The 23,204-nt window shown below is 54.0% G+C and overlaps 1 long non-coding RNA gene across 4 annotated transcripts in view; it reads left to right on the forward strand.

Annotated features, from left to right (window-relative positions):
* The window catches only part of LOC309643261, a 76,428-nt gene that overhangs the window by 29,066 nt on the left and 24,158 nt on the right, over positions 1-23,204 (forward strand). Inside the window, exon 3 of one of the 4 annotated variants that reach the window (XR_014253656.1) lies at positions 4,888-5,655. The exons of the other annotated variants lie outside the window; for them this stretch is intronic. This is a non-coding gene — a long non-coding RNA (uncharacterized lncRNA). The remainder of the gene's footprint in view (positions 1-4,887; positions 5,656-23,204) is intronic. 4 annotated transcript variants of the gene reach the window in all.

Genomic DNA, 23,204 nt, shown 5'->3' on the forward strand with positions numbered 1-23,204 from the left:
AGATTTGATTTGGATGTCTCAATTTTGGCAGGACCGGTGCATAAGTGCCACTGTGTTCTTCTCAGCGGGTTACAGCAGGAGGTACCTGATGTCAGAGTGTGTCATCACTGTTGATGTTTACTTAACCACTGGTAAAGCCAGAGGCAGTGCGCTCTACCTTCTCCACTGTATTTCTCTACCATAAAGATATCCATCTTTTCTCTTTGTAATTACTAAATAATCTCTGGGGAGATACTTTGAGGCTGTAAATATCTGTTTACCTAGCGATCATTTACTCAATGGTTTGAATATTCTTGTTTGAATCAATTACTCAACGATGGTTGCAGAAAGTTTGTTTTCTAACTCTCATCCCTTCCACATTTGTCATCTTTCTACTATAAAGAAGAGCTTTCCCACCTCCCCCAGTTTATTTGTATGTTGGTTTCATTTTTAGGATCACTGTGGACTCATGCATTCTTTTTGATTCAATATGTTATAATCCATTATTGTCATCATTCTTTCTGCTGCTCAAATGGTCCCAGATTTGGCCAGGGGCATCCTCTTCAAGTGGACTTGCTCAGCGTCTTTTTGACATGTCCCCACCATTCCTATATCACGCCCTTCCTTACTTTCAGGCATAACAAAAAGTTCCAGGCTCATCTTGTGCTTTACCCTACCCAGCCCTAGAGTCACCCATTTATCCAAGGAGTCCTGTCCCTTTTGGTGGAGAATAGCATTTAGAAACCAAGATCTGGACATCAGTTGTGCTCGTTGCTGCTGAGGTGACATAGGGGCTGAACTTGGAAATTGAATTTTTAAAGCATGAGTTCATTCTGAAATCTCTCATCCCAATCCAACACTACAAGGTTTTCCATCACTGTTATGGGTTGAATTGTGTGCCCACAAAAGATGTTGAAGTCCTAACCACCCCCAGTACCTGTGAATGTGACATTATTTGGAAAAAGGGTCTTGGCAGATGATCAAGTTAAGATGAAGTAATTAGGGTGGGCCCTCATCCAGTATGACTGGCATACTTATAAAAAGGGGGAACTGAGACACACACAGGGAGAACAGCACATGAAGACGAAGACAGAAATGAGGGCAATGCTTCTATAAGCCAAGGAATGCCAAAATTGCTAGCAAACCATCAAAAGCTAGGGGAGAAGCCATCTCCCTCACAGCCTCAGAGGGAACCAACCCTGCTGACACCTTGATCTGGGAATTCCAGCCTCCAGAACTGTGAAACAAAACATTTCTGTTGTTTTAAGCCACCCAGTTTGCGGTACTTTTTATAGCAGCCTTAGGAAACGAATACACTCACGTTTCTCTGTTCCTTACTTATGCCTCCTTTCTCCCACAATGAAAACTCTGGCTCCTAACAATATCTCATTTTCTCAGTCTTATGATACACAAAAATTGTCTCAGAATTGTTACACTCATATCTCTACCAACCACAAAATTATTAGGTAAAGTTAAAGATTCTTTGCAGTTCTTTTTGTGTTTATACGAAGGGTATAAAGTCAAAGTACTGCATTCAAAGCTACTTGGATTAGTTCTTTTTTTCCCTCCTTTTTCTTATGCGGTTATGTTATCGATTTGATATATAGTTCAGTTTATTTGTTTTGGTTTTATTCAGTTTTAGGGGTGGTGACCTCCCCATTCATACTGATGGAATTTTATTTACTCAACATGTGACGCATTAACAAAGTTCCAAAAGTTTGTCAAAACTATGCAGAAAAAGTATATTCAGAGAAATATCATTCTCTTTCCTTTCCCTGTCACTCCATTCCTACCCACCCCTGTGGGTAATTAAATGTGGTTTCATTCGTTTCTAGTTTACCCTTCTTGTGATTTTGCAAAAAGATGCAGATTTGTATGTATTTTCTTATTTCTCTTTTTACACAGAAGATAACGTACAATGTATCACTCCGTTCTTCCACTTAACAGTATATTCTGGGAATCATTCCGTAAGGACGTTTAGAGCTCTTTCTCATTCTTTTTTTTACAGCTGCCTAGTGCTCCATTTCGTGGGTGTGCCACGTTTAATTCATGCCATCTCTGATTATGGGTATTGAGGTAGTTTCCACTATTTTGCTATTACATATAACGTTGCAATGAATAACCATGCACATGTGTATTTTCATAAAGTTGGAAATAAATCTTCAGGATAAATTCCTGGAAATGGGATTGCTGGGGCAAGGGTTAAATACCTGTCTAGTTTTGTTCGGTATTGTCAAATCATCCCCATAGGGCTTTAGCCCTTTGATTTCCACCAGCAATGCCTGAGAACGCCAGTTTCTCCACAGCCTCTCCATGTGGTGTGTTGTCAAGCTTTTGAATTTTTGCCAACCTGATGGGTGAAAATGGTATTTCAGTATAGTTACAATTTGTATTTCTCTTATTATGAGTGAAGTTGAACATTTTTTTACCATGTTTGAGGGCCGTTTATTCCATTTTTTGTGAATTGTATATTCATGTTTTTTGCCCAGTTTTCTGTTGGAACTTTGGTCTTTCCCCTCACATTTTAAAGAGTTCTTTAAATATGAATCATATTAGTGTTTTATCTTTGATATGTGTATTACAAGTACTTCCCTTCAGTATGTCATTTTCACTTTGCTTATAGTGCTTTTTGACATGTAAAAGTTTCTTTTCTTTCTTTTTTTTAAAATTTATTTATTTATTTATTTTTGGCTGTGTTGGGTCTTCGTTTCTGTGCGAGGGCTTTTCTCTAGTTGCGGCGAGCGGGGGCCACTCTTCATCGCGGTGCGCGGGCCTCTCACTGTCGCGGCCTCTCCTTGCGGAGCACAGGCTCCAGACGCGCAGGCTCAGTAGTTGTGGCTCACGGGCCCAGTCGCTCCGCGGCATGTGGGATCTTCCCAGACCAGGGCTCGAACCCGTGTCCCCTGCATTGGCAGGCAGATTCTCAACCACTGTGCCACCAGGGAAGCCCTCTTTTTTTTTTTAAACTTTCCTTGGATTTAACCATTTATTAAACTTGGATTTATCCATTTTTTAATTGAAGTATAGTTGATTTACAATGTTGTGTTAGTTTCTGGTGGATTTATCCACTTTTAAAACTGCATCTGGATCATATTTGAAGTGTTAATGGCTCAACAGTAATAGCATCCCTGTTAAATCCTAAGCAATCAGAACACTTGCTTCACTAGATTTTGCCAAATACCAATCATACTGGACTGAGCTAATCTACCCCTCTTTCTGAAACTATTATGGCAAATAATTAAAATAAGACTTCCTCTTATTTTTTTTAACTTATTTATTTGGCTGCACCGGGTCTTAGTTGCAGCACGCGGGGTCTTCGTTGTGGCGTGTGGAATCTTTTAGTTGCGGCATGCATGTGGGACTGGTTCCCTGACCAGGGATTGAACCCGGGCCCCCTGCATTGGGAGAGTGGAGTCTTAACCACTGGACCACTAGGGAAGTCCCAAGACTTCCTCTTACTTCATCTTGCTGGGCCACAAATTGTCCCTTGCTCCGAGTTCAAACTGTAGCCACCTTCTAGCTACAGTAAGGGGGGCCTGGGGCAGAGCCAGACGCTAACGGTGGACCAGCTGGTCGACGTATTGTCACTGTGAATTAAGCAGGAGACGGCCTTGGGAACCAGAGAAGAGCCCTAGGGTCCAAGGGAGCTGATTTTACTGGTTATGACGGGGACCTATTTCTCTCATATGATTTGAGGCACTTCAGAAGGCTCCTGCCTTCCATATTTGGTCATCTCCAAATATGGGCCTGCCGTTCTGCCTGAAATTTCACTGCGGGCCCCCGCTTTGGGCTACGACGTTGAAACAGAATGGTTATGTGCGTGTACATACCTGCTGGTCCAGAGGTACACAGTGGTCGTGAGCTTGTCAGCTCCCTCTTAGCAGAGCTTGGAAGGAATGGGACATAGGAAGGTCATGCTTTGATAGGAAGACTGAGCCTGGGACCAAGGGTGGTAGAGGGCATTGAGGTGGGAGGACGTGCCCTCGTGTGACCATCTAGAGAAGGATGTGGAGCTGAGGGTGCAGACACGGGGCAGAAGTGTCAGGACAAGGGGTACCACCTCTGGGAACCGTCCATCTCTGCTCCACTTCCTTGTCCAGGTCCCCAATGCAGGATGTGGCTTATTCCCTAGTGACCCTGCCTACTCCCCTCACATGCAGCCAGAGTGATCTAGAGCCTTCCAGAGGCTCCCTGTCACCTTCTGAGTCCTAAACAAACCCCTTACCCTGGCATTCAAGGCCCATCTCTCCAGGTTCCTGTCCCTCCAACTTTGCCCACAGACCCTATGAGTCTTCTCTGAACAAAAACATTGGAATGTGCAAAGTGACAAGGACAGAGTATTCATGACAACTGGGGAACTGTGATGTACAACTAGGACCTTTCTCATAAATCTGGGTTCAGGCGCAGCCAAGGTGGGAACTGTCTCAAACGCACTTTCAAAACTCCAGGTCCTCCCTCCGTCTTGGGGGTCCTTTCCCCATCCCTGGCATCATCGAGGCCCCGCATTCTGAAAGGCTCCAGGATGCCCCTCTGGCAGAAGCTGTCTCTGGTCCCCCCGCCCTAGCCCACAGCATTGCCCCAGCTGCCTTGCTGAATTCAAGCTGTCCGAGCACTTGGCCCGGAGGGAGGGGTGCAGGCGCCACCTTGTGGCCCCAAGCGTTTATGGCACTGAAAGCTGACCCTGGACGGGAGAATTGCTGTGGATCCCAAAGCTTGAGGGCCCAAGACCGTGGGTGGGAAGAGCGCATGCTCCCAGCCTGCCTGTCCTCACACCCCAACCCCGCTAAGACGGGTCACCGGGGTGCCCTGGGCCTCCTGACGGGGAAGATGGTTTTAGCGCTTGGAAGGGGAAGGTCCCATTGGTCTCATTCCTACAGGCCCTTATGTTCCTCCATCCCCGCCCCCCAGGTCTCACCAACTCTGAGGCTGCCAAGTGGGGCTGCGGCAGGATGCTGCCTTGTTGGGGTGCCGTGCGGTGTAGGAGCTGAGGATGAGCGTGGCGTGCAGAGAGGCCCGGGTTGATCAGTCTGCCGTCACAGGCACAGCACTTGATCTCCTGGGGCCTCAGACTTCCTCTTTGTAAAGAGGGTAATGATTCACACCACAGACGTTCCTGAGAGTCGGAGATATGGACATAGACTCTTGGCACTTAATAGGTGCTAAAAATGGCAGCTTGTGAACGTGAGTGGCGACCAGACACCTTCTCCAGGAGCGCACTCCCTGCCCTGTCGGGGGGACGTCTCCCCTCAGCGGTCCCTGGGCGCCCTCATCGCTACCCTCAAGCCCCTGTTGGGCACCACTTACTTGCTGGCACGCCCACCAGCGGGCAGATGGTGCATGGCAGGCAGGTGCAAGATCATCTGCCACAGTGCCAGGCACCTGGTACATGCTCAGATGGACACGTGGGTCAGATGTGACTCCTGACATGGGGGCTGTGAGACCAGCGTAAAATGGACGAGAAGGTCGCCCTCAAGTCTTCTAAGAGACGGTCAGTGAATGAAGAAGTTGGGGGGAAAGCACTCCCTGAGCTTCTCTCAGGAGGACTTGAGTGTCAAGATGCCAACCAAGAGACCAGAGCTCTGCCCCATCCCGTCGGAGCAGCGGGGCGCCCACTCCATCGCAGGAAGGGAGCTACAGAAGGGGAGCTGCCCCCGCGGCGCCCACGGGCTGCGTGAGGTGAGGCCTGGCGGGACGGGCGCGGGGTCTGTGCTGGCTCCAGGAGAGAGGAACCTCGAGCCGGGGCTGCTTCCAGAGCTTTCTGGAGAAGAGGGGACTGCACTCCCTTCCTGTGCAGAGCCTTCTGAGTCCACAGGGAAGAGGAGAGACCGTGGGGTGCAGGGCAGACACCGGCCGGGCTGCAGGGCTCTCGGGCCTCGAGTCCCCGAGCGGGTTGACCGCAGGGGGAGCTGGGCGGGCTGAGCCGGCCGGGCCTCCGAGGAGGGGCACCCAGCTGGGTGAGGCCGCAGCCCCACCCTCTGCGTGGTGCCCTTGCCACGGTGCCCAGACGTTCCCGGGGCCGGGCAGGCTGCGGGGCTGGGGCTCCGGACGCACTCTCGGGGCAGCTGGAGAACCGCACTCGGCTGGCCGCCCTGTGGATGCTGCCGGGCCGTACAGCCCTCTCCGGCCAGCCGCCTGGTCCCGGGAGGAGATGAGGGCAGAGCTGCCGCAGGCAGCTCAGATCCCCCCGTCCTGAGCCCCAAATGTGCTGGACCGTTCCCAGAACTTCCCACAGAGCAAAGGGGAGGCCTCGGTTAACCAGGAAGGAAATTGCCTTCCCTTCCTCCTGCTTTGATTCACCTCAACAAATACTTACCATCACCCGCTCTGCGCTGGGCCCTGTGCTGCCCCGAGGGCTCCCGTGACGACAGAGTGCAGACGGGCGGGCAGGTCCTGCAGTGCAGCCCCCTCCTAGCTTGGTCTGAGCCCACTTCCTCCAGGAAACCTGCCCGTGCACCCGTGCGAGGTTGGTTGGTTTGAGAGCAGGAAGGCACCTCCGGCTGGGGTAGAATCTCACTGCCGCCTCCCAGGGCAGGGGGCACAAGAGACTTCTCTGGGGTCTGGTCTCATGCCCCTCACTGGTTTCAGTCCTTGGGTCCGAGGCGGGCGGAGGAAGCTGTGAATCTGGTCAGCACCTTCTCTGAGCTCTCAGGCTGCGTGATCCCTGTGGCCTCCCTGGCTGGCGCCCCGGGGCATAGCCTGAGCTGCGTCCCTCCTCCTGGGCCTAATCGGGCCTGGCACCCGGAGGCCCAGCTCCCCTCAGACGGTGACCAGGATGTGGATGGTGCTGGTACAGTTACCCACACGTAATAGCGGGACAGTAGCAGCGGGCATTAATCATGACACAGGCGACACCTGCCAGGAACGGGCTAGACCCACATGAGACGGAAACTGAGGCTCCGAGTGGTGAAGTGACTTGCCCTTGGCTGCACAGCTGATGCGGCAGGGCCTGGTGTGGTCACAGGTCTGCCTGCTCCCTCTGGCCAGCCTTAGGGCTTCCCAACAGAAATTTATTCCCTCCCAGCTCTGGGGGCTGCAAGTCCGAGATCAAGAGCACCAGGGCTGTGCTTCCTCTGAGACTTTTCCAGCTTCTGGTGTGGCCGACGCTTGGTGTTCCTTGGCTTGCCCTGTGTCACCTCAGTCTCTGCCTCTGTCACCTCTCCCTCTGTGTCTCCATCTTCACGTGGCATCTCCTCTTCCTACAAGGACATCAGTCATACTGGATTAGGGCCCCACCCCCATGGCCTTACCTGCAAAGACCCTCTTCCAAATAAGGTCACATTCGCAGGTACGAGGGGTTTTGGACAAGAACATATCTTTGGGGAAAAGGGGGGACAACTCAACCCACAATCGAAAAGAAACTGAGATGAGGGGTAGAGCCTGAAGCCATGAGTTCCAGGTTTGAAGTTTCTTTGGAGTATCAAGTTTCATCTTAAAAATTCTTGCATTTCATACATTATTCTCTATTATAAATTCATGTTTGTTTTCATAGGAAATATTATTTCTCCAAAGCTCTGACACTGTGGGGAGGAGGAACATGTATATCCTATGGCTTCATGAGCCTTCAGGACATTTCTAAATTTCCTCAAGGGAATTTATATCCCAGTTGGAAAAGTATCAACCAGCAGAAATTCATTTAATTCCCTTAAAAACCCAGAGAGGCAGGTATATTTAACCAAAGAGGAAACTGAGGCTCCTAGAGGTTCATGATCTGCTAAAATCATACCACAATGGAACTCGGTTCTTCTGGCTCCTCGATCGGCTCTTCTGCTGTAAGCGTGTGATGGGGGGGGTGGGGGTGGGGAGGGAAGGAGAAAGAGGCGTGTGCCCTTCCCCACACGCCCACATGTGCAGGGAGGGATTTTTGTACCTGTTGTGAAGTTCAGTTACATGAATTCTGAAACATAAACATAGTTTGCTACATAAAACCATAAATTTTTCATTAAGATAGAAAAGAAAATCTACCCACACCGCATTCAAATGTTATATTCGCAAATACTCATGCTAGAAACGCCCTTCAGTGTTTGCTTGTGAGAAGGGGCAGTGTTCTTCATCAGCTCTGCTGGTTATTTGGTGGTTATTTAGAAGGTAGTTAGTGGACTCTTTGCACGGAGAGAATTGTTTCCAGCAGCTGCTGTGAGCGGCTCCAAGTGAAAGTACTCGTGTTAGGTGGGTGCCCACCTGGCTTCACCCAGCCCCGCCCGTTCACCTGGTCGCCCACCCTCCCTCCACACAGCAAACCTCTGCTGGGCATCACTGGGTGACACACGCCTCTGCCCGCAAGGAGCTCGTGCGCTGGAGCACAAGGGCCCCTGACACGAGACATCCTCGTACCCGGGAAGGAGCAAGGGGGAGCCTCGGGGGCTGGGAGAACAGCCCCATCCGTGTGCCAGGCGGGCCGAGTGTGCATGTGCGTGTGCACGTGCGTGCGAGTGGGCAGGTGGCAGCCCCAGAGCTGCCCATCGGCTCGGTCTCACCTGGCACCCATGGCCCCGCCCTGAATCCGCCTCCTCACCTCCAGGGGTGGGTGAAGCCAGGACACCCGTTGCAGACGTGAGCACCTGCCCAAGCCAGCCCCGGACGCCAGGCTGGGACCCCTGACACCCCTGCCCTGCCCGGGCATTGGGCAGCCTGGTCCTGGCCCCCCCTCCCCTGTTTGCTCCCAGAGGCCGTGGCCCTGGTCTGGGGCTGCGTGAGCATCTCCTTGTTTTCACCCACAGATCCCAAGGGTTCTCAGGAGGATTTGCTAGAGGAAGGAGATAATTAAGGCGACACCCATGCTGGGTGGATCAGGGTGAGTCTGAGGTCTGTTTGGGAGGCTTTCGGTTCTTAGTTCTGCCACCCCGTTGGCTGAGGGAACACCAGCTACTACTTCTGAGTGTCATGGCGCAAAGCGCCGTGCTGTCTCACCACAGACACTGCTGTAATCCTCTCTGCAGGAATTGCTTGTTTCCCTCCCCAGAGAGGTTAAGTGACTTGCCCGGTGTCTTCCAGCCAGGAAGTGGTGGAGCAGGACCGCCTGCCATAGCCTGTGGCGTCTTGGCGATTTGGGCCCCTTGGTCCTGGCCTGGGAGAGGCTCTCGGGACGCAGAGCAGACGTTTCTCATGGAACCAGCCAGTGCGGTGTGTCAGTGAGAGAAACTGGACGGGCCACAGTGCCCATATCTCCCCGCTGCCTTGTCTGGGTGCCTGAAACTTCTCCACTTGAGCACCTTTCCTCTGTGTGGAGTTCCGTGTCAGCGTCCTTGGAGAAGCAACCCACTCCACCAGCAGCACCGGTACAAACAAAACCTGGCGCAGACGTCCAGGCTGGTCCTGGGTGGGAACAGCATCCCTGGTCCGGGATCTCTCTGAGTCCTCGTCTCTATTGTGAGTCTGAGGTTCCAGGGTAGGAAACTGAGGCCCAGAGGGGCTCCCAGAGTTGCCCAAGGTCACCCCACAGGTAAAGAATTGATATTTAACTCTTTAACGTGCGGTGATGACAAGGACATTTGTAAGTGTCTGCAGTTGAGCTGCTCCTGGCACACCAGCGCCGAGGCTGATCTTCTGGGAACAAGTTCTAGTAAGATGCCACCTGCAGGCTGGTAGCAACTCTTCACGGCAAGAGGAATACAGCAGTAATAATACTCACTGCCGCCTTCGAGGGCCCTCTCGGCACAGTGGTGATCCCAAGCGCTTAGCACATAGAGATTATGTTTGATCTTCAAACAGCCCTGCAGACAGGCATTCTCATTTCCCAGTTGAGGATGTGATGGCGGCAGAGAAGTTATTGATCTGACTGAGACCATCCAGTGGTGGGGAGGATCTGGTCCTGACCCCAAAGCTTTTCAGTTGCACCCACTCGTTTTCTAGAAGTTTCGCTACGTGATTAGGCACGTCCTCTGCAAACATGATTACTTGTATCTGCTCTTATACCAGACACTAGGCTGAACCAAGGGAAGAGGTTTTGTCCACACCAGGTGAGCGTGGGGTGCTGCAGGGAGCAGCGGGCGGGTGCCCGGCCAGGAAGGGATGTGGGTCCTCCCGCCTCCTGATACGGTCCTACCTCTCCCTCAGGCTTGCCGCTCAGCAGGCCAGTCCTTACACCAAAAACCCCGAAGGGGGCTGCGCCAGCCTTTGTGAATGAGGAGGGAGAGAGGTCGACAGAGTCTCGGGGGCAGCTGGACAACGAGGGGGCCCAGGCAGTGGACCTCTGGGATGGAGGATGGGGGTGAGGAGGCGTGCCCTCTGGGTAAGGTGAGTGACGGTGTACCTCGGGCCAGTCTGGGCAATGCCCCGGAGCCTGGGGGGCACTGGGGTCAAAGGCTCCCAGAGGAGCAGGGAAACTGAGACCCCAAATGTGTCTTCAGATATCTGTGGACCCATCCACTCAGCAACTCCTCCTAGAATGGCTACGTGCGCAAGCACGGTGGCACCCGGGCTCTGTGAGCCTCTTGCAGGGGAGCCGGGCTGGGGTGAAGGAGATGGAGCAGGGCGTCCCCTGGGGCTTTACAGGAGGTGGCACCAAGCTGGATGCACGGAGGGAGAGCAAAGAGACGGTCTCGTGGAGAAGAGAAGCCATAGAAAGAAGAGCTCCAGCTCCGAAAGGGATGGGGAAGGGCTGCAGGGCTGGAGCAGGGCTGGTGCACATCATCGTGTTGCTGGGCTCCTAGCTGCCGTCAGAAGCAACCCAAGTTTTAAAGAGAGAGTGAACCTCTGAGAAGAGACGGTGATGTGTGTAAAGAGATAAGGACGCAGGGTCAGGACCGATGGCCTCGGCGGCCCCAGCTCCTGAGCCAGTAAAGAACAGGCGGCCGCTCCAGCCCCTCGAGATCCAAGCCACAGTGACCGGGCCATGCTAAGTCCAGCTCGGAGGGCTCGAAAGGAAGCTTCTAGACAGAAAACTCTGTTGGACCAGCCACCAGTCAGTCACTGGCCGAGGGCCACCCCAGGGGACTGAGCAAGTGCTGGCCAAGTGGCTTCAGGAGCCCGAGTCGGTGCTCCCAGGAGAGCTGCGGGCGAGGCCACAGGGAGCACCGGCAGCTGAGGCCCGAGAGGGGTGCCCGGAAGGAGTCCCAGGGGCCCGGCGTCTGGGTGGAGCCGGACAGCATCCAGCACAGGGAGCGGAGGCGAGGGAGGCCCAAGGGCCGCCCGGACTGCTCTGCGGACGTCCGTCGACTTGCCTCCACTCTGCCTTCATCCCCTTCCCCTCCCAGCCTGTCTCCAGTGCTGGGCCTCTCAGGCTCAGATCCTCCGGACACTCTGTCTGCGGCCCCCGGGGATGGGAGAGGATGGTCTCCTGGCTGCATGGAGAGCGATGCCCACCGGGGGTCCAGGTCTCTGAATAAAGACTTTCCATCACTCCCCTCTTACCAACGCCAGGCCTCCTGTGGTTCCATCGGCTTCAAGAGCTTCAAGAGTCTGCGATTCTGCAAGGCAAACTTGACACTTAGCGCCGCTGAACTGCTCTGCAGGCCCTTATGTGTAACTTCAGTGCTGCTACCTCCGTTACCTTGGCTCTGTGTGCTTCCAGACAGCCCGTGAACTCTCACTGCTGTTGCCCCTTTGTCTTTGAGCCCCCATCACTCTATGGGGCTTGGGGAACCACAGGTGATAAACACACGGGCCAGTCTGCCATTGCACTGGGAACCAGGCTTTAACCATTCACCCATCAGCTTGCCTGGGACAGATGCCAGCCCCGGGTCAGAGGCAGGACTGGCGTTGGGGCTTGGAGCCAAGGTTCTGACTCAAGCAGAGACAGGGCTTGAGTAAGAAGTCAGGGTGGAGGGCGGAGGCTTCAGGGGGCTGCCAGGCCCGCTTGCGAAGTGGGTGTGCAGGCTGGCCAGGGCAGGGCACACATAAGCTGGGGCTTTGACTACAGCAGGGTGACCAGGCAGGGCTGGCCTCAGAGGCCAGGCCTCAGGCTGTAGGGTCAGGAGTCACCGTCGGTGAGGAGGCCCGGAGGTAGATGGTAAGCAGCAAAGCTCCAAGGGCCCCGGAGCGGAAGGCAGGGCATCAGAGAAGACCGGAGAGATGGGGGGTGAGGCTGGTGGGCACGGCAGGCAGTGTCCAGGCACGAGGGCAGGGGAAGTGGCGCCTCCCCCTGTGGTCCGGGCTGAGGGTGGGCCCCGCTTTGGGCCAGAAGCTGTCTGTCCGTGGCCCCCAGTCAGGATGGGGCGCAGCACCGTGGCCTGGGGGGGAGGCTAGGCAAGGACCCTGGGTTAGGGTGGAGAGGCCGGTGGGCCCAGAGTCACAGAATGGAGAGAAAACAAGACAGACTCTCCCAGGGCTGGCGAGAGTGTCACTGGAGGAAGCCGCCCAGTGGCAAGTGGATAAAAAACACATTCCTGGAGGAGCCCAGAGACAAGGGGACTCGGGGGAGGCTCTCAGAGGAGGGCTGACTGAGTCAGAGTGCCATTAATCCTCATCTCTGAGGGCGCCACGTGGGGGGAGGCAGCCTGTGGTGAAGGAGCGTTCAGCCAACGCATCGCACATGGGTCAGGGCGGGGCAGTGCCCAGCTGGGAACAGCAGGCCCCTCCCTCCCAGAAAGGTTGCTGCAGGGCCCGAGCCTCCGAATCCTAAAGGACTTATTCACCCACCAGGGCTCTGGATGTCAGCCTTGCAGGTTCGGAACCGGATTTGCCATCTCTGGGGGAAGGGCTCACATTGACCAAGCTCACGTGACTGATGGATAAAATGTCGATATATCACTAATGAATGTCATATGGACCAACTTTTTTTTTTTTTTTTTGGCTGTGTTGGGTCTTCGTTGCTGCACGCGGGCTTTTCTCTAGTTGCGGCGAACGGGGGCTAGTCTTCGTTGCGGTGCGCGGGCTTCTCATTGCAGTGGCTTCTCTTGTTGTGGAGCATGGGCTCTAGGCGCACGGGCTTCAGTAGTTGTGGCGCATGGGCTCAGTAGTTGTGGCTCTTGGGCTCTAGAGCGCAGGCTCAGTAGTTGTGGCGCACGGGCTTAGTTGCTCCGCGGCATGTGGGATCTTCCCAGACCAGGGCTTGAACCTGTGTCCCCTGCATTGGCAGGCAGATTCTTAACCACTGCACCACCAGGGAAGTCCCTGTGTTGAAGTCTTGAGGAGAATTCCTTCTTCTTGCATTTTAAGTTCCGGAGGCCAGAAGTCCGAGATCAAGGTGTCAGCAGGGTTGGTTCCCTGTGAGAGGTGTGAGGAAGGACATGTTCCAGGCCTTTCTCCTTGGCTGGTAGATGCCACCTTCGTGCTCACATGGTGTTCTCACTATATGCAGGCCTGTATCCAAATTTACCCTTTTTATAAGAACACCAACCGTATTGGATTAGGAGCTCACCCTGCTCCAATATGACCTTATCTTAACTAATTACATCTGCCAGGACCCCATTTCTAACTAAGGTTGTTTTCCGAGGTCCTGGGGATTAGGACGTCAACATATGAATTTTAAGAAAACACAATTCAAACCATAAGAGAGACTGAATTCAAAGGAGGGTGGAAAACCAGGTCTGGGCATGGCCAACAGCCATGGCAGTTCTAGAGGCTTCAGAGCAGGAATTAAAAGATCTGATTTAGAGCCCACACAGCTGGGCCAAGCAGCTGCCCCTTAGCCTCTCGAGAGGACTGGCTCACCGTGCCCAGGTGCTGCGTCTCTCTCTTCAGAATTCGAATCCCAGCAGGGAGCAGCTGGCTGGTCTAGTTGAGCCAAGAGCCTGAGCCCTGAGCCTGCAAGGGGGCGGCAGGAGACAGAGGGGAGCCGAGGACAGGGCGCTCCGAGGTGGGGCCTCCAGACCGTATCCCACATGGAGGAGTCACTCCAGTGTACACCAGGGGAGCGGTAGGGAAGAGGGAAGGGGGCAGAGAGCAGGCCTGCCCAGCCCTGCCTCTTTTAAGCGGCTTTCACACCTCTGCTGTGATCTGTATGCACTGATGTCACGGCCTGATTCTCAGAGAAGGTTCACAGGTGTGGACTCTGAAGCTCAGAGGTCTGGCCAGGAGCCTGGAGGCCCAGGTGCCCCTGACTCCACCGGGGAGCCCCGGGCCAGCCCTCTTTCACAGGGAGCATTTGGGCCAGGTGAGCTCTACACACCTGACAGCCCAAACGTCTGCACGTGTAGTGCGCGTGGAGCAGTTTCTACAGCCCCTGTGTCCCCTCGTCCTCATCTCCTCCTAAGAAACTGAGGCAGCAGCCTCCCAGCATCGGGGAGGGAGCTGGGGCCACATTTCCAGGAGGGCTGGCCAGGGGAACGTGCCAGGCTATTTTTGCTGAAATCTCGGCTTCTGCACACTGGTGCCGAATAGAAATACGAAGACAGAATTTAGGAGGAAAGAGAAAGTGTAACTTTACTCTTTGCCAGGCAAAGAGGGAACACTGCAGCCTAGCACCTCCAAAAACCGTGCCCCCCACCCTTCCAGAGGGTAGTGAGAAGTTTTATAACAATAGTTCAAAGAGGGCGTGATCAGCTCATGGACATTCTTCTGATTGGTTGGTGGGGAGGTAAGTGGGAGTCGGCATCATCAACCTTCTGGTTCCAACTGGTCTGGGGTCTGCGTGCTTGTGGGCAGCATACCGTCATTAATCATTAACTTCTCCCACCTGGAGGGGGTTTCAGCACCTGCAGAACAGCTCAGAGATATTGTTGTGTGTATCCATTGATGGGGCACCAGCACTTTGCCCCAAGGCTGAGGTTGTTTCTCTTGACTTTGTTTCTCCCTTGTCTCCTTTGTTTCTCCCTTCCCTAATTAACAACTGCTTGAATCTGCCCGTTGGAACTCAGGGAAGGTCATGGAGGCTCAATGAAGCCTGTTTCCTGTAATCAAAGAAATGGGGGACACAGACTTCGTGCCCAGGAGCCCCACAGGGCCCTGCTCGGTATCATTATCTGTTGGGACTTCCCCGCAGGGCCCGAGAGGAACCAATGGGCATCCCTCCTGAGTACACGGACCTTCCACCCGCTGGCCCAGGCCAGGCCTCCCGGCAAGGTCAGCATCCCGTGTGGCCCGGAACCCCATGCGGTCACTGATGGGAGGCCTGGGCCAAACTCTTCTGAACGGCGAGCTACCAACATACAGATGGCGTTGGGGAGTGAGAGATGACCTTGCAGCGGAGGTGGGGCAGAGACCCCCGCCCCCCAGCCCTGGGTGCGTTCCCGCCTCTGCCCGGAGGGGCCTCGGCTGGCGGCCAGCTTGCCACCTCTGGGTGCAGCCACAAGCCTGAAGCCCGGTATCTGAACGGCCACAGGGACTGGGATGTCTTTGAGGAATCACGGAGAGAAGGATGTCCAAGCTACAGGAGCCTTCAGCTAGGAAATTAGGCTCCGAGAAAGGCGGTACTTGGACAACTGGACAAACCAGACACTGAGCTAGTTCCTGACCTTCAAACTTCTGCTCTCTGAGAGTTCCTCAAACTGGGGTCCCCTGGGTCTGCTTGGGAGTCTAGGAATTCTTTACAAAGAAGACTTTTAACTGGGTGTTTGTAACCTAAGAAAAATCTAAGAGGAATACGATTGGCATATTCTGGCTCATCCTGACAAACCTCTAATAACTGGGGACAGCCATGCTCTGTCTGGGGCCCAAATCACGTGGGGCTCTTTGAACTACTGCAGGCTGGTGAGAGAAGGACCCAGAGAAGCCGGATGATGTCATGGCCCCCGGCTGGGGAGGGCGGGCAGCAGGGAGGGAAAGGCGGGCAGCCCCGAAGAGGAGCCAGGCCTGCGGCTCTGCAGGTCTGAGGTCTGCGGTTCCCGCCAGCCTCCGGCAGCTCCTAGGCATGCAGCTCCTCTGACACAGCCCCGTGATTCATGCCTCATCTTGGCTCAGTAACTGGAGCCAAGCCAGGGGCAGAATTTTCTAGGCTGTGTGGCAACAAGATCAGCCATCCTGAGAGAACTGGGTGTGCCAAGGTTGGGGGCGGGGCTTGCAGCAGAAGTTGGGAGGCTCTGAGTGATCCCCGGGGCAGCAGGGGCTGTGCAAGGGTCATAAAGAAGAAACCGGCCCCAGACACACGCAGAGCCCCTCCTTCCAGGCACGTAAATAGCGTGCCTCTGTTGGGTGCTGCCCGCCTCCTACCCCTTACCCCCCACCTAACAAGGTTCTTCACTCACTGCCCTGAGGACAGCCTTGCGGGGGTGGGGGGGCAGAGCCAGGCTGACACCAGGAAGCCCACGGGTGGATAGGCAGGTGTCCTCCCACGGCCGGTCAAGTTTCTGCGATGTTGGTCATGGATTCTTTTTGGGCCTCTGAGAAGCCGCGCTTTGCCCTGCCCTGGAGGTGTTGACAGAGTGGCCTGGAAATCTGGGTCAGCAATGGGCAAGTCCCGACAAGTGGCCCCAGTGCCAGGAGAGATGTAAGAAAGCGTGAGCTCAGCTGGGGACCGAGAACCCACTGTCATGACACATCTCGTTTCCGGGCCCGCCCAGAAACCCTTTCTCTGGAGGCAGCGTGGTGTAAGGGAAGGGCCGGAGCTTGGAAGTCTGGCTGTGGGTTGTCACAGAGCCCTCAGTTCCCTGGGATTTGGACTGGAGCATCTCGGGGTCCCGCCTGTCTGACCCTCTGGCCAGTGACTTCCTTTGAAGCTGGCTGACTGGTGCTGCAGCCAGCCCAGGATGAAGGAGTAAACCCTCACAGTTAATAGAATCCTTACCGCCCCCCCACCCCGCCGCTCCGTCCCCAGGACAGCCTAGACCAGGGCCATTGGTCCCCTAGGGCCACCACCAGTGGGAAATCCCAAAAGGACAGGGAGCTTCAAAAGGGGTACAGGCTCTCAACTGACTTCATTTGGAGCCAGGCTCCAAGAGGCTTAAGAAGGCTTTAGGGTTCCGCTGGCAGTGGGTATGAAAATCCCTTTGCTACAAATGCTCTGAAGCAAGTCGTGAATTTCTCTCCATCCATCCATCCATCCATCTCCGCCTGCTTGTCTGGCCCAGCTGATGTCCGGCGAGCATCCTAGCACAGACGGCTGCGGCAGCTCCTAGGCTGGAAAAGGAGTGGTCCTGCCGGTATAGCCACTTCAGCCAGCCCCAGGCAGCACCACAGACTCAGACCTTGAGATATCGTCCACCAGGGATGGAGCAGGAGGCCTGATGAGGACACAACTTACAGCAAGGGGGACACGATTCTGCCTCAGCACAGCCTGGACCTCCGCCCTGAGAGCAGGGAAGGGCCAGGCTAAGGGAAGTATAGCCTTACACCGAGGACCCCAAGTCCCTAGGTAGGAGAAATGCGCAAAAGCTGAGATGAGGAAACTAAGACTTAGAGGGAAAAGGTGTCTGGCCCAAAGTCACTCAAAGTCAAGGTTGACCCAGGAACCTGGAAGGGGAGAGAGGAGAGGAAAGAAGGAGGGGAAAGAGGAAGGGAAGGAAGAGAAAAGGGGGCCTCTGGAGCTGAGGCTGGAATTAGCAGGGGAAGTGCAGAGATGTCCTAAGCCGCAAGCCGGCTTGCCTGGCCTTCTCCTGTCCAGAGGTCCAGTCGCTGGGCGCTCAGGGACCCACACAGCCCCACCTTCTCCCAGTGGCTTGGCCTGCGTTCCCGCTGCTGTGTGCGCCTGCCCTCTGGTGGCAAGATCTGGAAGTGCATCACCACTGTAGGATGCAAGTCCGTTCAGCACCTACTGTGCACCAGGCGCAGAGCTGGAAGTCAGAGAAAAAGGAAAATGGCCCCAGTTCTGAGAGCGCATGGATTAGGGCGGAAGACAGAGGAGAAAACAGGCCATGATAATACAACGAGGAAGGGACTTCCACTGGGGAAGTTTGGGGTGTTACAAAATAGGGCTGGTTTAAAACAGGACAGCCTCCAATCTGGGAGTAGGAGCCTTTCCCAGCAGAAGGCACCACCAGGTCCGGGCAGATTTTGCCAGCCTCCACTCCGGAGGCCCGAGGCTGCCCAGGAGGGGTGGGAGGGGCCCCGGGGTACTCTCCAGTACTGGTCTGTCTGCGGCCAGAGCCCCAGAGCCAGAAGGGACGCCTGGAAGAGGTTTGCGACCGTGTCTGCAGAGGAGCCTTGGGGCTGTGGCGTGAGGGGTGGAGAGGATCCCAGTCCTCCCTGTCTGAGCCCAGCCTCACACTAGAGAGGCCTCGGGGCCAGTTAGTTCAGTACCTGGGCTTCGGAGCCAGACTGTCTGGGGCCTCACGGCACCATGTGACCTTGGGCAATCCCTCTCTCGGGGCTTCAGTTTCCCCATCCGTAAGATGGTAATAAGAAGGCAAGTGCCCACCTCTGAGGGTGGCCATGGGGGTTAAAGACGCTGGCACAGGAAAAGCACATGGAATGGTATGTGGCACGTGGTAAGTGCTCTTTACACCGGTCCTTTCTTTTAAAAGTGTCCCCTCTCGGGACTTCCCTGGCAGTCCAGTGGTTAAGACCCCACCTTCCAATGCAGGGGACGTGGGTTCTATCCCTGGTCAGGGAACTAAGATCCCACATGCTGTGCAGTGCGGCCAGAAGTTTTAAAAATAAATAAATTACTAAAAAAAGTGTCCCCTCTCTCACTCTGATGCCAGACAGTGCCCATGGGGCAGAGACCCCAAAAGAGGTGTCCCGCCCAAGGACACTGGCTCTGCTGAGCCTGGAACCAAGAGCCGGGCACAGGCCTGGGTGCTGCAGAGACTGTGCCCTGATTCCAAGCGCCCTCGTGTGATTCCCTGAGGCCCGGAACTGCTCTCCTCTGGGAGGGCTGATCTGGATTCTCCCACGGGCCCTGTGGGCAGCTGCAGGCTTATTTCTGAGCTGCATCGTCCAGTTTGCACGAAAGCATTGGCTACAAGCCACACACCTATTGAACTTGTCTTCCTGGGGGCGAGCTCTCAAGCCTCACCACTCAAAGTGTGGTTTGATGCTAAACAGCAGCACCGGTGTCACGTGGGAGCTGGTTGGAAGTGCAGACTCTCAGGCCCCGCCCCTGACCTACAGAATCAGAACCTGCATTTTAACCAGAGCCCAGGTGATGCACGTGCACATTACACTTTGAGGAGCAAGAGTGTCTTAAGCAACGGGGCTAAGGGGGCAAATGAATTGCAGGGTGATGCACGTGCCCACTGAGCCTTCCCTGGGCAGCGCCCCTGCCAGGGCCTAGAAATGCCAGGGATGTTGGCCAAGGTCAGAGCCTCCTGGCCTCCACACAGCCCAGGCAGCGCTGACCAGCGAGTGCTGAGAGGGACAGAGGCGCACAGGCCCCCTGTGAGCCCAAGTCTGCCCAGGGAGAGTCAGGAATCCGAGCTGAGACTTGAGGGGAAAATTGGAGTTGGCCCCGCAGACGAGTGGCAGAGGGTGTTCCAGGAAAGGGGACAACCTGTACTGATTCCAGGACTGGCGTTTTCAGAGGAGAGGACTTCGCAGACCTCATCCTAACACCGCCAGGCCCCGGGGCAATCGGAGGCCCACATCCTCTATGGCTAAATATTTTAAAGCTATAAATCAAGCTCATAAACTATTAAATAAAGTACGTTCCAGCCTCTTACCTTGACAAACATGCCTTCACGAGGGCCTGCAAGGCCAGGTTCAAATTTAGAATTTTGGGCCTCCTTGGAGTTAGACACCAAAACGTGATGGTGCGGGGGAGCCAGCTTTGCCCGCCCCCTTCTCCTCCCACCCGCACTGCACCCCGAGGACACACGCATGCAGGCGCACGCGTGCGATCGGCCCAGCCTGCCCATCCTCACACCCCTTGCCCCACAAACGGCTGCCTCGGGTGGCCTCCAGGAGGACAGACCCCAGGAACAAGCCCTCGGAGTTCCTGGAATTGGAGGAGGGTGACTCTGGGAGGGCGTCTCCTTGACCCCATCAGGGGGGCCCCAGCTGGAGAGGCTCTATGACAACATAACTATGATACCCTCTATAAGATACACTCTAATTTCAGGGATGTTAAAATGTCAACAAAATGTGCATTTTTTTAATTTAATTTTTTATTGAAGAATAATTGGTTTACAATGTTGTGTTAGCTTCTGGTGTACAGCAAAGTGATTCAGTTATATGTATATAACTGATATATATTTTTTTCATATTCTTTTCCATTATGGTTTATTACAGGATACTGAATATAGTTCCCTGTGCTATACAGTAGGACCATGTTGTTTATCTATTTTATATATAGTAGTGTGTATTTGCTAATCCCAAACTCCTAATTTATCCCTCCCCCACTCCCTTTCCTCTTTGGTAACCGTAAGTTTGTTTTCTATGTAAGTCTGTTTCTGTTTCGTAAATACATTCATTTGTGTCATATTTTAAATTTCACATATAAGTGATATCGTATGGTATCTGTCTTTTTCTGACATACTTCACTTAGTATGATAATCTCTAAATCCATCCATATTGCTGCAAATGGCATTATTTCATTCTTTTTTATGGCTGAGTAATATTCCATTGTATATATGTGCCACATCTTCTTTACCCATCCATCTGTTGATGGACATTTATGTTGCTTCCATGTCTTGGCTATTGTGAATAATGCTGCTATGAACATTGGGTGCATGTATCTTTTTTTAAAAATAGATTTTACTTATTTATTTATTTATTGGCTGCGTTGGGTCTTCGTTGCTGTGCGTGGGTTTTCTCTAGTTGCGGCGAGCGGGGGCTACTCTTTGTTGCGGTGCGAGGGCTTCTCATTGCGGTGGCTTCTCTTGTTGCGGAGCACAGGCTGTAGGTGTGTGGGCTTCAGTACTTGTGGCACACGGGCTTCAGTAGTTGTGGCTCTTGGGCTCTAGAGCACAGGCTCAGCAGTTGTGGTGCACAGGCTTAGTTGCTCCATGGCATGTGGGATCTTCCCGGACCAGGGCTCGAACCAGTGTCCCCTGCATTGGGAGGCGGATTCTCAACCACTGTGCCACCAGGGAAGCCCCTCACGTATCTTTTTGAATTATAGTTTTCTCCAGATACGTGCCCAGGAGTGGGATTGCTGGACCATATGGCAACTCTAATTTTAGTTTTCTTGAGGAACCTCCATACTGTTTTCCATAATGGCTGCACCAACTTACATTCCCACCACCACCAACAAAAAAAATGTGCATCTTATATTGGATGTCCAGCAGCCTTCTGATTCCCTGGCTGTGAGAGTGTTTTTAAGCCTAATGTTGCACTGAATCTATAGGTCAATTTACATAGTATTAGCAATACTGACAACTTTAAACCTTAATGATGTTAAATCTTCTAATCTTTCCATTTATTTAGGCCTTTAATTTCTTCAAATGGTGTTTTGTAGTTTTCTGTGTAAAAGCCTTGCACTTCTTTACAAAGCCTTTTTATAGTTATTCCCTCTTCAGAGCCTTGAAAACCCTCTGTGAAGTAGAGATCACATTCTGTAGATCAAAGATGCCTCAGCTAGTAAGTGACAGGGCTGGGATTTGAATCCCCAGCCCGCCAGCAGAGCTGGGCCTAGACTTGCTCTGCTGGGGGCCGCTCGTTCTAGCCCCTAACTGCATGGGGACCGGACATCTCTCCTCTATCCGGGAAACCTGCTGACCTGGTGACAGTCCCTCTGACTTGGAGGGAGGGATGGAGGGAGGGACAGGGGCAGGACTGGCATGAGATGCTCAGGGTCAGGGAAGGAGGGTCCAGGGGAAGGTCCCACACACAGGCTACAGGCAGGGAGGGAACCTGTTTGGCTGAAACAGTGTCCCCAGCCCTTGGCTTCCATGAAAACCACCTGGGCGCTTAAAAAATTCCCAGCGTCCAGGCTCCACCTCAGACCAATTAAAGCCGAACCCTGGGAGCAGGGCCAGGGAATCCGTGATCTTAAAGTCACCCAGGTGAGGCTGCAGCTCGGGCAGGGAACCGCCGGGTCAGGTGGTGAAGTTGGCCATCAGTCCTGACCCATCAGCTCTGCCCCAGCACACACTGAGGCCAGCAGAAGAGTCCAGACTTTAGATCAGACGGACCAGGCTACAGTCCCGGGTGTGGATCTTGGTTCCATGTCACAGGTTCCGTGACCCTGGGTGCTTGACCTCTCTGACCCTCAATCGATTAATCTGTAAAATGGAGACAGTTATACCTACCTTGAGAGACGGGATCTGTTTCTCCTCATCTTGAGCCTGGACTGGCCTGTGACTGCTCTGACCAGCAGGGTACAGCAGAAGGGACGCTGCACCAGCTCGGGGTCTAGACTCACAAGGATTGGCAGCTCCCCCCTCCGTCTCTTGGGCCTCTTACCTGACTTTTCAGGTGAGGAGAATGAGGCTGAGAGGTGACTTGCCCAAGTAAAACTATCAAGCACTCACTGCTTTCCTGGCTCTGAGGGAGCAAAAGGCAACATCTGGGGCAGCAGATTTGACCAGACTTTCGGAGTTTGAGTCCTGGCTGTGCCACTCTCCAGCTGTGTAACCTTGGGCTGCTTGATAACCCTCTCTGTGCCTATGCCACTTCTTTTGTAAAATGATGATAGATGGTTGCACCTCAGGGCTGTTGCAGGGGTGAACTGAGAGTACCGTGTCTTGACGCAGCGGCTAACAGCTACTGTTAGCAGGGAGGCTCTGCCAGCCCCGGCCTGGAGGTCATTAGGGGCCTGGCCGCAGCTGTGCTGATCTGGCGGCTTATTTTTGAGGAAGAAGCAGGACCCAGCACGGAAGCGCCTGGGAAAACCCCCTATTTCCCACTGGTCCCCTCTTCTCCCCTCTGGAAACAACAGAGCCATCCAGGGGGTGTCAGGGTGGGGCAGGATTTCCCCTCTTGGGACAGACCCTCACTTCCTCGGCTTGCGTATCAGAGCCAAGGTTCAAGTGTCGTGCGGGGCTGGGGAGGCAGCATAAGTTTTGCCCTCCTCCTGAAGCCAAGGGCATGTGACCCCACCTTTTTCTAGGGGTGAGCCAGATGCCAGGTGGGCTTCCTGGTCCCTGGATGCACGGGTCACCTCCTCTGGGCTCTCCCAGTTCTGAGGCCTCTGGAGGCGCATGGTCCTGCCCAGGTGTGCCCGGTTCCCAAGAGCCTCGGGGCTCCTGTTCCTCATGCGAAAACCTCAGACCTTCTCTGTGCTTCTCCCTGGGAGCATGTCTCCCTGGGAGCACGTCTCCCTGGGCAGCACAGACGACCCCTGCATGGAGTCCTTCCTCTCACTGTAGTGCATCGGTCATATCTCAGACGACAGTGGACAGAATCTGGTGCCAAAAAGGGCCTCAGAGATGATCTGATCCAGCCCTTGATCAGAAAATTATTTTTATTGTAGTCAAATATAAACGTGATTTACCATTTTAACCATGTGTATGTTTACCGTTCAGTGGTGACTGATTTTTATAGCTGAGGAAACATTCATTCAAACGAAATTCTCAGCAGAAGCCTGATATAGA

This window comes from Balaenoptera physalus, assembly GCF_965194825.1.
Source record: "Balaenoptera physalus genome assembly, chromosome: 15".
Lineage (NCBI taxonomy): Eukaryota > Metazoa > Chordata > Mammalia > Artiodactyla > Balaenopteridae > Balaenoptera > Balaenoptera physalus.